The sequence below is a fragment of the Plecotus auritus genome (genome assembly GCF_963455305.1).
Source record: "Plecotus auritus genome assembly, chromosome: X".
Lineage (NCBI taxonomy): Eukaryota > Metazoa > Chordata > Mammalia > Chiroptera > Vespertilionidae > Plecotus > Plecotus auritus.
Window position 1 is genome coordinate 104120888 of NC_137784.1, and position 13264 is coordinate 104134151.

Sequence of the window (13264 nt, forward strand, 5' to 3'; positions counted from 1 at the left end):
GTGATGTGGCACAAGACCAAAGATGAGTGTGCATGAGGTCAAAACAATTTACAGTTATTACTTGAAGTCATTTGGTGTGTAGCTGATTGATTAACATGGTATTTTAGCTTTATGTAAATATATACAGGATGGTTAGGTTAACAAGGCTTTCAAGCATCTGGTTTACAAAAGAAAATAATCAACCAGATATTTTCAAAACTGGGTTTTGTATAGATTGACTACCTACTTTACAGGCAATATTTTCCTTTTCTATGAATGGTTTTTCATCAGGAAGACAGAGCCCCAAAATGTTTAATCTCTATAATTTTGTTCTAGTGTTAGCTAAGGAAGAAGCTTTAGAAAAGTTCTTTATAAAGTTACTTAATCTTCCTATATCATCTTTTCCTCCAAAGCAGCTGGCAACCTTTTTATATGTTCTATGATGAAAAACAGAAAAGATGAAACTGATTATCTCAAAACTCAAGATGTCTAGGCAAAAAGAAGTGGGCAATCATAGTAAATGAAGAGTAACTATGAAATGATTGCTTTAGGTTAGCATTTTAGACATTTTATCTAAATTTTATTGCTGTAGAAATTTTGTTTCAAGACAGACTATGCATTTTAAAGTGAGCCTGATAAATATCTTAGTATTTAATTTTAATAGTAATCAGTGCTTAATACTTTAGTAATCTGAAATAACCTTAAAATACATAATTCATATTACAGCAACCACTACAAATCCTGAGTTTATTTCTGCCTCTTCTTAAAATGAAGAACTGATATTGGATGTCTAATTAATTAGTAAAATGATGTTTTTATACCTTTCCACCAAAAATTTCACTAGGTAATTTGTGGTTTCCTTTATTTAGGAGGCCAGAGTTTGCCACAATGAGAAATCATGGCCCATGCTTGAGTGATACTGTTAATGGTGGTGTTAGATCTCGGTTCAGCAACCTTGGTTCTTGAGTTCAGCTAAAAAGGAATTCTGAGCCAAGAACTTTTAACACAAGAAGTTTATTTAGAAAGTCACAGAAGTAGAGGAAGTGACCCAGCTGGGCTGCATGGACTCAGGAAACAAGCTACAGAGGCAAAAGAAGGGTCCTTAGAGCTTAGGAGAAAGAAAGCAAAGATAATAGGTCTGAGAGAAGAAGAGGGGGAAAGAAGCTGGTGGGGGTCAGGTGGGGGGGCTGGAAGGGAGAGGCTGAAAAGAGGAAGGGAGGGAGAGGGGGAGAGAGAGAGAGAGAGAGAACTGGAGATTTGTACCTGTTTTTAAGGGCATACATTTTAGGGAAGGCCTCAGGGAAGGATCTCAATGGAATATTCATCAGCTTTCCAGGTGTGTCATTTAAGGATAGTGGTCTCTACTGATTGGTCCATGCTAGGGTAGGGGATCATTGGTCATTGCATCTGTTCCTGATGTCACAATAGTGTCCCTTCTGGTTTTGCTGCTCTTCTGGGCCTGTAGTTGAAACACAACTGAGGCCCAGATGTTATCTCTAATTTCACCAAAACTCTGTGTCTGTGGTCAACAGACCTGAGGCTATGTTCCTAAGATTTTTAGATACTGACCAGAGCCTCATTGCCTGAGGGCTTAATGCTTAAGGGGGTGGTCATCTAAGAATGTCTAAACTGAATGACTAGTGACAGGCTAGGGCAGTGGTCGGCAAACTCATTAGTCAACAGAGCCAAATATCAACAGTACAACGATTGAAATTTCTTTTGAGAGCCAAATTTTTTAAACTTAAACTTCTTCTAACGCCACTTCTTCAAAATAGACTCGCCCAGGCCGTGGTATTTTGTGGAAGAGCCACACTCAAGGGGCCAAAGAGCCACATGTGGCTAGCGAGCCGCAGTTTGCCAACCACTGGGCTAGGGGAGGAAAGGTCACACTGAGGCTTGGTACTAGCCTATAGTAGTTGTTTTCTCTAGTTTTGCAGATTGCTAAGCACCTGGGACTTTCTGCCCTGGTGATATTCCCTACCTGGCCTATGGTTCCTGCTCTGCTCATGCCTGTCTAACTGCCTACTCTATCAATATTATGTGATGAACTCAGCAATCAGTTTAAGTCTGGTATTTATTTTAGGTTTATTAAATCAGGAGTAAAGATTTCTGAGTCACACTGCTCTCCAACTTGAAAAGAAATCAATACATCCTAGTTAATCGGCAGGCAACAGCCTAACCAGATTAAGTGTGTGAACTCTGGGCTGCCACAGCAGCTCAGTAAGCTTAATCTACAAGTGGATGATACAATAAAAAACCTGACTATTACGTATTTCTTTGCATGATGCTAAACCTATCATTTGGGTGAAAATAAAACAAATATCTATAAGAAGAGTTAATACATATCTCTAAGCTTCTTTCCTAGGGCTATAATTGCCTAGATATTAATCTTCTCATGAAAACGTCCTCCTTTAAATCTAATTGTTTGTATATCAATAGACACTTGAGCACAGAAATGTGCAATAATGTAATTTTAAAACTAATTCAATAGAAATAAAAACAAGCTATGGTTTCTAATAAAGATTATAATCTGTTCCTCAATAGTTTAACCAGGCATCTCTCCACTCTGAGTTTTAGCTCCTTCATCTGCAAAATGGGAATAATATAATCTCATCTCTGTGTTGAAAAGATAAATGAGAATAAATAAAGTATTATAATGTTACAGTTGTTAACAATAAAAGGCATTTCAGATTTGTATGTAGCCTGCCTTATTAAAGGCAGCAATCTTCTGCTTACCTACAAAAGACCCAAACAACTGGTCAACTTAGAAGGAAAAATGATAGGTAATAGAATTTTTTAAAAGGTGGGGGGAGCTAAGATTTGCCACCTGAAATGTGCCTTTAGGGATATAGATTTTAAGCTAGCTATTAAAAGACTGTGAAAATCTTGGATCTTCCCTACTGCCTGCCTAAATGAATTCAGATAGAAAAACCCAGTTTAGGAAGAGTACCTTAGCATATTCACTTTAGCAAATACAGTAAAGCCTTGAATTTGCGGACCTCAATTTAACATACTTTGAAATGAACTGACAAAATTTCCAGTTCATAGGTCATATGTGAAAATTAATACCCTGTTAATTTTCAAATGCTTTTAACCAGGATTTACTTATAATTCAATTAACATGTTATTTTTTGTAATTCACTGTTATTTTAACAAATTTTAGCAAATAGGCCATATGTTGGTAAAAACACTGTAGTAATTCCACTGACATAAATATTACATACCCACAACTATAATCTACATATTTAAATCCAAAAGTCACTGCTTATAAACAATGTTCAGCGAATGATTAGCATGTGATCACATGGCATCAAGTGAGGTAATCGGTTCTGTTGTCACGTGGTGTGACTTTCTGCAGCAGTTTTAACCTGTGCCACCTATGTTCTGACATGCACTAAGCCATGCCCCAGTGGAGTGCTTTTGTTTATTCCTGGTGACTGGTGAATGCACACATTTACTAGACCTATTCAGTAAAACTTAAAATTAAAGTAATATATATAGAATACTTTTCTGTGAAATTAAACTTTTCATACACACTTAATGTTCTACATAAGTAAAAACAGGTAAACTAATTTGTCAATTTTTTTAACATATGCATTTGGAAAACCTGATTTATTATACAATGGACTTTCAGCTTTAACGGACATCCTCTTGCCTGAATTAGCCCATTATATCAAGGTTTTATTGTACAAATTAAGTGTGACAGACAGGGAAGATCCTAACAAAATCTGTTAGACTTCCCTCTGTGTCCCATTTTTTTTTCTGAGTAGCCCTTTAAAACTTTGATTAGCATATGTTTCTTCTTATCAACCTGTGAATTGCCAACTTTCCCTCTGAAATCCCAGACCCCTGCTCCCCTTTGTCCTGAAAGGCACATAAACCTAAACTGCCTAATGCATTTCTGATCACATATATTATGGCACCCCTGAATGTAAATCCATAATAAATCTTGGGCATTTTCTCTGAGTAATATGTCTCATGTTAATTTGATTTTTAGCCCAATTAGAAGAACTTAGGAAATGGGAGGAAAGTTACTTTTTCAGCTCCAATGGAGGCATACTATTTCTTTGCTTTTATACCAGTGGTTTCTAACCTGAAGCTTTCTATCTCTACAACAGAATGGAAAACCTTGCTTGCTAACCCACACTAAAATAATTATATAACTATTATTTAACCTTTGTTGAAGTTATTCATTGAGAAACACTGATTTAGCAATAAATAAAAACAAAAATTTAGATTTTTAGCTGGAACCACCATTTTCCAGTAATTTGACAAAATTACCAACATAAAGGGAAAGAGAAGAGGCACCCGCCATATGTTCTCTAGGCCTTTTAGAAAACGTGGAGTTGTTCCCTTGGCCACATACATATGAATCTACAAGAAAGATGATATTGTGGACATCAAGGGAACGTGCACTGTTAAAAAAGGAATGCCCCACAAATATTCCCATGGCAAAACTGGAAGAGTCTACAATGTCACCCAGCATGCATGGGACATTGTTGTGAACAAGCAAGTTAAGGGAAAGATTCTTGCCAAGAAAATTAATGTACATATTGAGCATATTAAGCAATCCAAGAGCCGAGATAGCTTCCTGAAACGTGTGAAGGAAAATGACCAGAAAAAGAAGGAAGCCAAAGAGAAAGGTACCTGGGTTTAACTGAAGAGTCAGCCTGCTCCACCCAGAGCAGCACACTTTGTGAGAACCAATGGAAAGGAGCCTGAGCTGCTGGAACCCATTCCCTATGGATTCATGGCATGACAAGTGGAAAAAAATAAAAGACCTCTGTATTGTTTTTTAAAAAAAAGAAAAAGAAAAATTTTAATGGGTAGCTTGATTCAATACTTGACTTTTTACTGATTGGTTTTGACATCTCATAGACCACTGATTCTTAACTGGGGACCTTGTTCTCTAGGGGTGGATTTCAAAATCTCCAGAGCAATGTTATATGGAGTGTAACTTGAAACAGCATACTTACTACTATAAAATATTTTATATTTATAAAATGGAAAAGATAAAATATTTTCATAAAAGAATCTATAGAAAAAAAACACTCTCAATGGAGTTCAGGGACATACGTTTTTATGTTTCTTAAAAGGAGATATGTATTTGAATAGGTTAAAATAGAGCTTGGAATGTTTAGCCACAGCTCCCAAAATGCTCTAGGGGAAGGTTTCTGTTATGCCTGAATAAGTAATCTGTTGGCAGGTCATGCAAATTGTCAGCATTAGCAACTGGTCCACAGTTAGTGCACAGAAGATTCACTAACATACAGTAAAGGGATGGTGGGCCAAAGCAAAGCAAAGCAATCACCACAACTATTAAAACCAAACAATGAAGAGTAAGCTGTCAAAAAGCAAATCAAGATAGCCTTGGGTGTTCTGTATGAAAGATAATCTAGGATTGCCAGATTTAACAAATAATTCACATTTAGGACATACTTAAACTAAAAAAATATATTAATTTTCTATCTGAAGTTAACATTTAACTGGGCATCTTCTATTTTATCTGGCAACACTTAGTGAAACCTTGCCTCCAGCACATCAATAAGATAATACTTCTGAAAGAATTATGCAATATATCATAGGAGCATATATGTAATATATCAGAGCAAGCAATTCAACTTGATCATTTATTCAGAAAATGTTTTTGCTCCCAGTGCTGCCCAATAGCTCCTTAGTGAGAAATGACTGCGTTCAATCCTGGTCAGGGCACATACCCAGGTTGTGGGTTCAATCCCGGGGAGGCAACTGATCAATAGATGTTTCTTACATTGACATCTCCCCTTATTTTTTCTCCCCTCCAAAAAAGGCTGTATTGGCTGTCACTGCTCATATTCAACCTCTGTTAGGAACAGTAAATAAAAACTACCCTTTATGGAGAAAACATTATTAACCTTTGAGGGGAAGCAAACCCCAAAAGTTTGGTATATCAATTATTTTAACGTGGTCATTTTTAAGAAACAAAGGACTCAGAAAGAGCCTTTGACCTACCACTCCTCTTACCTGCATAAAGGAAATCGGATAGTAAAGCATGAAGGGAGCTATCATCGTAGCATAATATGAACTAACTATTGCAGACAGGACAGAACCTGCAGTCTGTTAGATTCCCCATTATTTCTGGGTGAACCTGCAAGAATTTGATTACCAAATGTTGTTTTTTATTTTTTTATCCTCACCTGAGGATATTTTTTTCCACGGATTTCTAGAGACAGTAGAAGAGAGGAGGAGGAGATAGAGAGAAACATCAATGTCAGAGAGACACATGGATCGGTTGCCTCCTGTACACGAACCACAACCAGGCCAGAGATCAAACCAGAAACCCTTTGGTCCAAGGGCTGATGCTCTAACCACAGAGCAAACCTGCCAGGGCTGATTACCAAATTTTTGTTCTTTCTTATCTGTGAATTGCCTAATTTCCCTTTTAAGTCCCAGACCCCTGCCTCCCACCCCTTAGTCAAAAATGGTATATAAAACTCAACGGCTTAATATGTCCCTTGAACTTATGTTCTTATGATACCCATATGGTCATTTTCTTCTGTTAATATGTCTCATGTTAATTTTATTAGTCCAGCCAGAAGAACTTAGAAAGGAAGAAAGAAAATTATTTTTATCTCCCCCACATCTTTAAAGCTTGATATACATGCTTTGATATAGTATCTATACTTTCCTTATTTTGAGAGTTCAGCCTTTTATTGGGACATAGCCTAAATAGCCATTCATCTACTCAACCCAAGTTATTGGAAATTAGGATTGAGGCAGCAAGGTAAATGAATTATAGGAAAGGGAAGTGAGTAGGCTAGGATTCAAGGGATCAGAGTTCTCTTTTCTTTTCTGCCATGAACTGATTATGTGACCATGTAAAAGTCATTGCACCTCTTTTGGTGTCATGATCCAAAAGAGTAAAATTAATAAGTTAAACTAGTGATTTACTCATCAATTGTTTACTGAGCACCTTTTATACCCTAGAACCACAACTAAGGAGTTGAGAAACTCCTATCAAGGGGCTCATGTGCCACTATGCTTCTATATTTGAATATTCCACCATTTGGATTTTGAAATGATTTTTCAGGTCTTATCTGGAGAGAAGAATCTCTAAAATTCATCATGTTATTTATCCAAACTTCCCCAAATTCTTTGTAAAAGTTTGAGTAATTTAAAAATTAAAAGCAGGGGGGAAAAATGGCGGCAGAATAGACAGACGTGTTCCAAGCCATGTCCCGGAGCAGAAAGAAAGAACAGCTGAGGGTCGCACGAGGAGTGTTTGTTGGCATGTCAGGGACAGCTAAACTCCAGGAGAAGGTGGGGGACTGCTAGACGGGGTTCCCCTGATGGGGCAGCCCCCACTGCAGCTGGGTCACCTCCCGGAGCTACGGGCTCAGACACAGAGTAAGTGCCATCTTGAAAGGGATAGTGGAGCTTATCGGAAGCCTGAAAATCCATAACTGCGGCACCCACCGAACAGCTGCAAGCCCCAGAACACCGGTCCCCAATTGGCGCAAACACGCAGATTCAGAGGAGCTCTACACTCCACCATGGCAAGGTCAGATTTCGCCTGGGATAAGGTGAGGTCTCTGGTCCTGGCAGGAGAGAGGAACGCGCGTTTTGCGGGAGCTGGGGGACCAGGGAAGTCTGTGCCTAGAAAAATCCGTGGCTGTTGAGGCTGGCGTGATCCGTGAATGTGGAAGGGGATCCTCAGAGCTGCTAACAGAAGGGATCTCTAAAAAGCAACCCATTTTGGCCAAAACCGGCTTGGCTCAGTGGACAGAGCGTCGGCCTGTGGACTCAAAGGTCCCGGGTTCGATTCCGGTCAAGGGCATGTACCTTGGTTGCGGGCACATCCTCGGTGGGAGGTGTGCAGGAGGCAGCTGATCGATGTTTCTCTCTCATCGATGTTTCTAACTCTCTATCCCTCTCCCTTCCTCTCTGTAAAAAAATCAATAAAATATATATATATATAAAAAAAAAAAGCAACCCATTTTGATCTGACGTGCAGGGACAGCCTAAGAGTTTCAAAGGTGTGCAGGCTGCTTAGACTTGCGCGCAGACCCATTGCTCGCACACTTGGGCTTTTTCCTCTTCAAATCCTTCCTTCTGATTACTAAGCCCAATACATAGGATCACCCAGTTGGGGACACCCTGGAAGACTGCAGGGGAAAGTTGTTTTTCTGGAACCTGGGGATCGGAGCGGGGAGTGACCATTGGATAGCCAGCTCTGAGGCAGCCCACTCCCACAAACCGGTAGTGAGTGCCACAGGGAAAGAAGGATGTAAATACAGGCTAGAGAAGGCTAGAGAGGCCAAAGAGATCCGGAAGTCAATCCAGAAACACTGCCACCCAGGGGCTGAATCACAAATTGACCCTTGTGTAATCAAAAATAAAGGAATACGAGAAATTAAGACACACCGCCTGCTTAAAAATCAGGACTGGCTTACAACACTGAGGAGCAGTGGAACACAGGGAACTGCAATACTGTCCAGACTGAGAAACAGGCGTGCCAAACAGAACAATAGAGGAAGTGAATAACCTTCACTACTGCACATATTATTTGTTTTATTGTTTTTCATTTTTTGCATCTTTTATTCAAGAAACTAATTTTTTTTCCTCACTTGATTTTACCTTTTTAATTATTACATTTTTATTTTCAATCAGTATCATTACTACTACTATTTTACCTTTTCTTTTTTTTTAAAAAAAAAGTATCATTTTATTATATCTTTATTTTACTTTGGGATTAGTGTTCTACATTCTAGTTTCATCTTTCCTTTAGCATCCTTTTACTCTATCTCAACTCTACCTTTATACCATCACTCTCTTCCTAACTTTTCCCTTTTTGGTGTCCTGTTTATCTTACCACTTTCCTGCTTTAGATGTTCCCTATTCTTTCTGTTTACCCCCTGATAAAATTTCACCCTACTTATATATCTAATCTACAATTGCCTGCTCCAAGTCCATACACACCTCTCAATTTCCTGTCTTAACTATCCAAAAAATTGTCTTTCTCTCTGTCCTTTTGTTGTTGTTTGCTTGAATGTTGATTATATCGAATTTTTATGCTTTTTTGTGAGATTGTTTTGCTTATTCTTTTTCTTGTTTGTTTGTTTGTTTGCTTTGTTTTTGTTTGTTTTTTTGCTTCTGTTTTCCCTTGCCTCGTTTGATAGTACTTGATGTTGTAGTTTGTATTAATCCCCAGGTACTTGTTGCTGGCATTTGCTGGGATTAGTGGTTGTTCTATTAGAGTTTTCTCCCCATATATATAGTTTGTTCCCCTTTCTCTCTATGTCTCTTTCTTGTATCTCTTACTATTTTTTCCTTTTCCCAACTTCATTTAGACACTCCTTTTTTTTTCTTTCTTTTTCCTCTTCTTCTTTCTCTCCTATCCCCTAATTTGCCTTTCTCTGGTGGTCACCTTTATTGGAGGTGATTAATATCGTGAATACATTTCTGTTCAGTGCCTTGTGTATTTTACCTGGTTGTGTTGTATTTTATGCCTTTAAATAAACGCAGGAGAGAGAGAACTACATAACCAGACATCCGGAGAAGAGAGACCATGGGGAGACAAAAAAACAGCCAGCATATAAAACAAAAGCAGGCATCACCAGAAAAGGAAGTAAATGAAATGGAGGCAAGCAACCTGCCAGAGAAAGAATTCAGAGAAATGGTCATAAGGTGGCTGAAAAGAATGGAAGACAAATTCGACAATATGAGTAAGAACCAAGAGGAAATGAAGAACCAAGAAGAAATGAAAAATGACATCGCTGCTATAAAGAACTCAATAGAAAGCATCAAGAGTAGACTAGAAGAAGGAGAGGACCACATCAGTGAGCTAGAAGACAAGATGGAAAAAAATACCCAAGTAGAACAGCTTCTAGAAAAAAAAATTAAAAGGCAGGAGGAGAGACTAAGGGAACTTTGGGACAACACGAAACAAAACAATATCTACATAATAGGGGTTCCAGAAGGAAAGGAAACTGAGCAAGGAATAGAAAACCTGTTTGAAGAAATAATGACAGAAAACTTCCCTGAGATAGGGAAGAAAAACCCCACACAAATCCAAGAATCTCACAGAGTCCCAAACAAAATGAACCCCAAAAGACTGACACCAAGGCACATTATAATTAAATTGGCAAACACCAATGACAAAGTAAGAATCTTAAAAGCGGCAAGAGAAAGACAGAAAGTTACATACAAAGGAACCCCCATCAGACTAGCAACTGATTTCTCAACAGAACCTCATCAGGCCAGAAGGGAATGGAATGAAATATACAAAGTCATGCAAAGGAAGGGTCTGAATCCAAGAATACTGTACCCAGCAAGGCTATCAATCAAAATTGAAGATGAAATCAGGAGCTTCACAGACAAAAAAGGACTAAGGGAATTTATTACCACCAAACCAGCAATGCAAGAAATGCTAAAGGGTCTGCTGTAAAAAAAAGAAATAGGAAGCGAAGAAGGAACACAGGGGTAAGAATAAAAACGGTGACAAATAAGTACCTATCAATAATAACTTTAAATGTAAATGGATTAAATGCCCAAATCAAAAGACATAGGGTAACAGATTGGATAAGAAAACACAACCCATATATCTGGTGTCTATAAGAAACCCACCTCAGAAAAAAAGACACACACATACTGAGGGTGAAGGGATAGAAAAACGTCTTCCAGGCGAATGGAAATGAAAAAAAAGCTGGGGTAGCAATACTTATATCTGACAAATTAGATCTCAAAGTGAAGGACATATCAAGAGATAAGGAAGGCCACTTCATAATACTAAAGGGAGCAATCCAACAAGAAGAAATAACTCTGGTAAACATATACGCACCCAATACAGGAGCACCCAAATACATAAAAAATCTCCTGGAGGATATCAAGGGAGAGATTGACAGCAATACAATCATAGTAGGAGACTTTAATACCCCACTATCACCATTGGACAAATCCTCTAAACAAAAAATCAGCAAAGAAACATCAATCCTAAATGACTCACTAGACCAGATGGAATTAATTGACATCTTCAGAACATTTCACCCCAAAGCCACAGAATATACATTCTTCTCAAGTGCACATGGGTCATTTTCAAAGATAGACCATATGTTGGGACATAGGAAAAGTCTCTTCAAATTCAAGAAGATAGAAATCATATCAAGCATCTTCTCAGACCACAGTGGCATAAAACTGGAAATCAACTACAATAAAAACAATCCAAAGAAATCAAACACATGGAGACTAAATAGCATGCTATTAAACAATGACAGGGTTGCCAGAGAGATCAAGGAAGAAATAAAAAAACATCATGGCAACAAATGACAATGAAAACACAATAATCCATAATCTATGGGACACAGTGAAAGCATTCTTGAAAGGGAAGTTCATAGCTCTACAAGCATACTGCAAAAAAACAAGAAACAATGGTAATAAATTACCTAACCCTACAACTCAAAGAGTTAGAAAAAGAGCAACAAGAAAAGCCCAGTGTAAGCAGAAGGAAGGAAATAATAAAGATCAGAGCTGAGATAAACGACATAGAGACCAAAGAAACAATAAAAAAGATCAACAAAACCAAGAGCTGGTTCTTTGAAAGCATAAACAAGATTGATGAACCTCCAGCCAGGCTCACCAAAAAGCAAAGAGAGAGGACCCAAATAAATAAACTCAGAAATGAAACAGGTGAAATAACAACAAATCCCGCCGAAATACAAAGCATTGTTAAAAAATTCTACGAACTCTATTCCAACAAACTGGACAACCTGGAGGAAATGGACATATTCCTAGAAAAATATAACTTTCCAAAACTCAATCAGGAAGAATCTAAACAGCTCAATTTGCCAGTAACTATGGAAGAAATTGAAGCAGTCATCAAAAAGCTTGCAGCAAACAAAAGCCTGGGGCCAGACGGCTTCACAGGAGAGTTTTACCAAACATTCAAGGAAGAACTAAAACCTATCCTCCTCAGACTATTCCAGAAAATTCAAGAGGAAGGAACACTTCCAAGCTCCTTCTATGAAGTCAGCATCACCCTAATACCAAAACCAGATACAGACAACACAATGAAAGAGAATTACAGGCCAATATCCATCATGAACGTAGATGCCAAAATCCTCAACAAAATTCTAGCAAATCGGATCCAGCAGTACATCAGAAAGATCATACGCCATGACCAAGTAGGAATTATCCCAGGAATGCAAGGATGGCACAATATCCGCAAATCAATTAACGTGATACATCACATAAACAAATTGAGAGATAAAAATCACATAGTCATATCAATTGATGCAGAAAAAGCATTTGACAAAATCCAACACCCTTTCTTGATAAAAACTCTCAACAAGGTGGGAATAGAAGGATCATACCTCAACATAATAAAAGCTATATATGATAAACCCACAGCTAACATCATACTCAATGGGCAAAAACTAAAACCATTTCCCCTAAGAACAGGAACAAGACAGAGATGCCCACTCTCACCACTGCTGTTTGACATAGTACTGGAAGTATTAGCCATTGCAATTGGACAAGAAGAAGAAATAAAAGGCATCCAAATTGGAAAAGAAGAAGTAGCCGAAACCCATTTGGCTCAGTGGATAGAGCGTCGGCCTGCGGACTGAAGGGTCCCGGGTTCGATTCCGGTCAAGGGCATGTACGTTGGTTGCGGGCACATCCCCAGTAGGAGGTGTGCAGGAGGCAGCTGATCGATGTTTCTCTCTCATCGATGTTTCTAGCTCTCTATCCCTCTCCCTTCCTCTCTCTGTAAAATATCAATAAAATATATTTTTTTAAAAAAAGAAGTAAAGCTGTCCTTATTTGCAGATGACATGATATTGTACATAAAAAACCCAAAAGACTCCATCAAAAAAATAACAGACGTAATAAATGAATTCGGCAATGTAGCAGGATACAAAATTAACGCCAAGAAATCTATGGCATTTCTATACACCAATAGTGAACTTACAGAAAGAGAGACTAAAAAAGCAATCCCATTTACCATCGCACCAAAAAAATTAAGATACCTAGGAATAAACTTAACCAAGGAGGTAAAAGACCTATACGCGGAAAACTACAGGACACTGAAAAAAGAGATAGAGGAAGACGTAAACAGATGGAAGAACATACCATGTTCATGGATTGGGAGAATCAACATCATCAAAATGTCCATACAACCCAAAGCAATCTATAGATTCAATGCACTCCCCATTAAAATACCAACGACATATTTCAGAAACCTAGAAAGAACTCTCCAAAAATTCATCTGGAATAAAAAAAAGACCCCGGATAGCCACCGCAATCCTGA

General features: G+C 38.2%; 1 protein-coding gene and 1 pseudogene across 2 annotated transcripts in view; one reads left to right on the forward strand and one right to left on the reverse strand.

The window, feature by feature from the left end:
- TENM1 (teneurin transmembrane protein 1) overlaps positions 1–13264 on the reverse strand; it is a 1003294-nt gene that overhangs the window by 714671 nt on the left and 275359 nt on the right. The window lies entirely within an intron of this gene.
- Positions 4247–4738, forward strand: LOC308240228 (large ribosomal subunit protein eL21-like; annotated as a pseudogene). Its single transcript has one exon. The product of its transcript is annotated as a large ribosomal subunit protein eL21-like (transcript).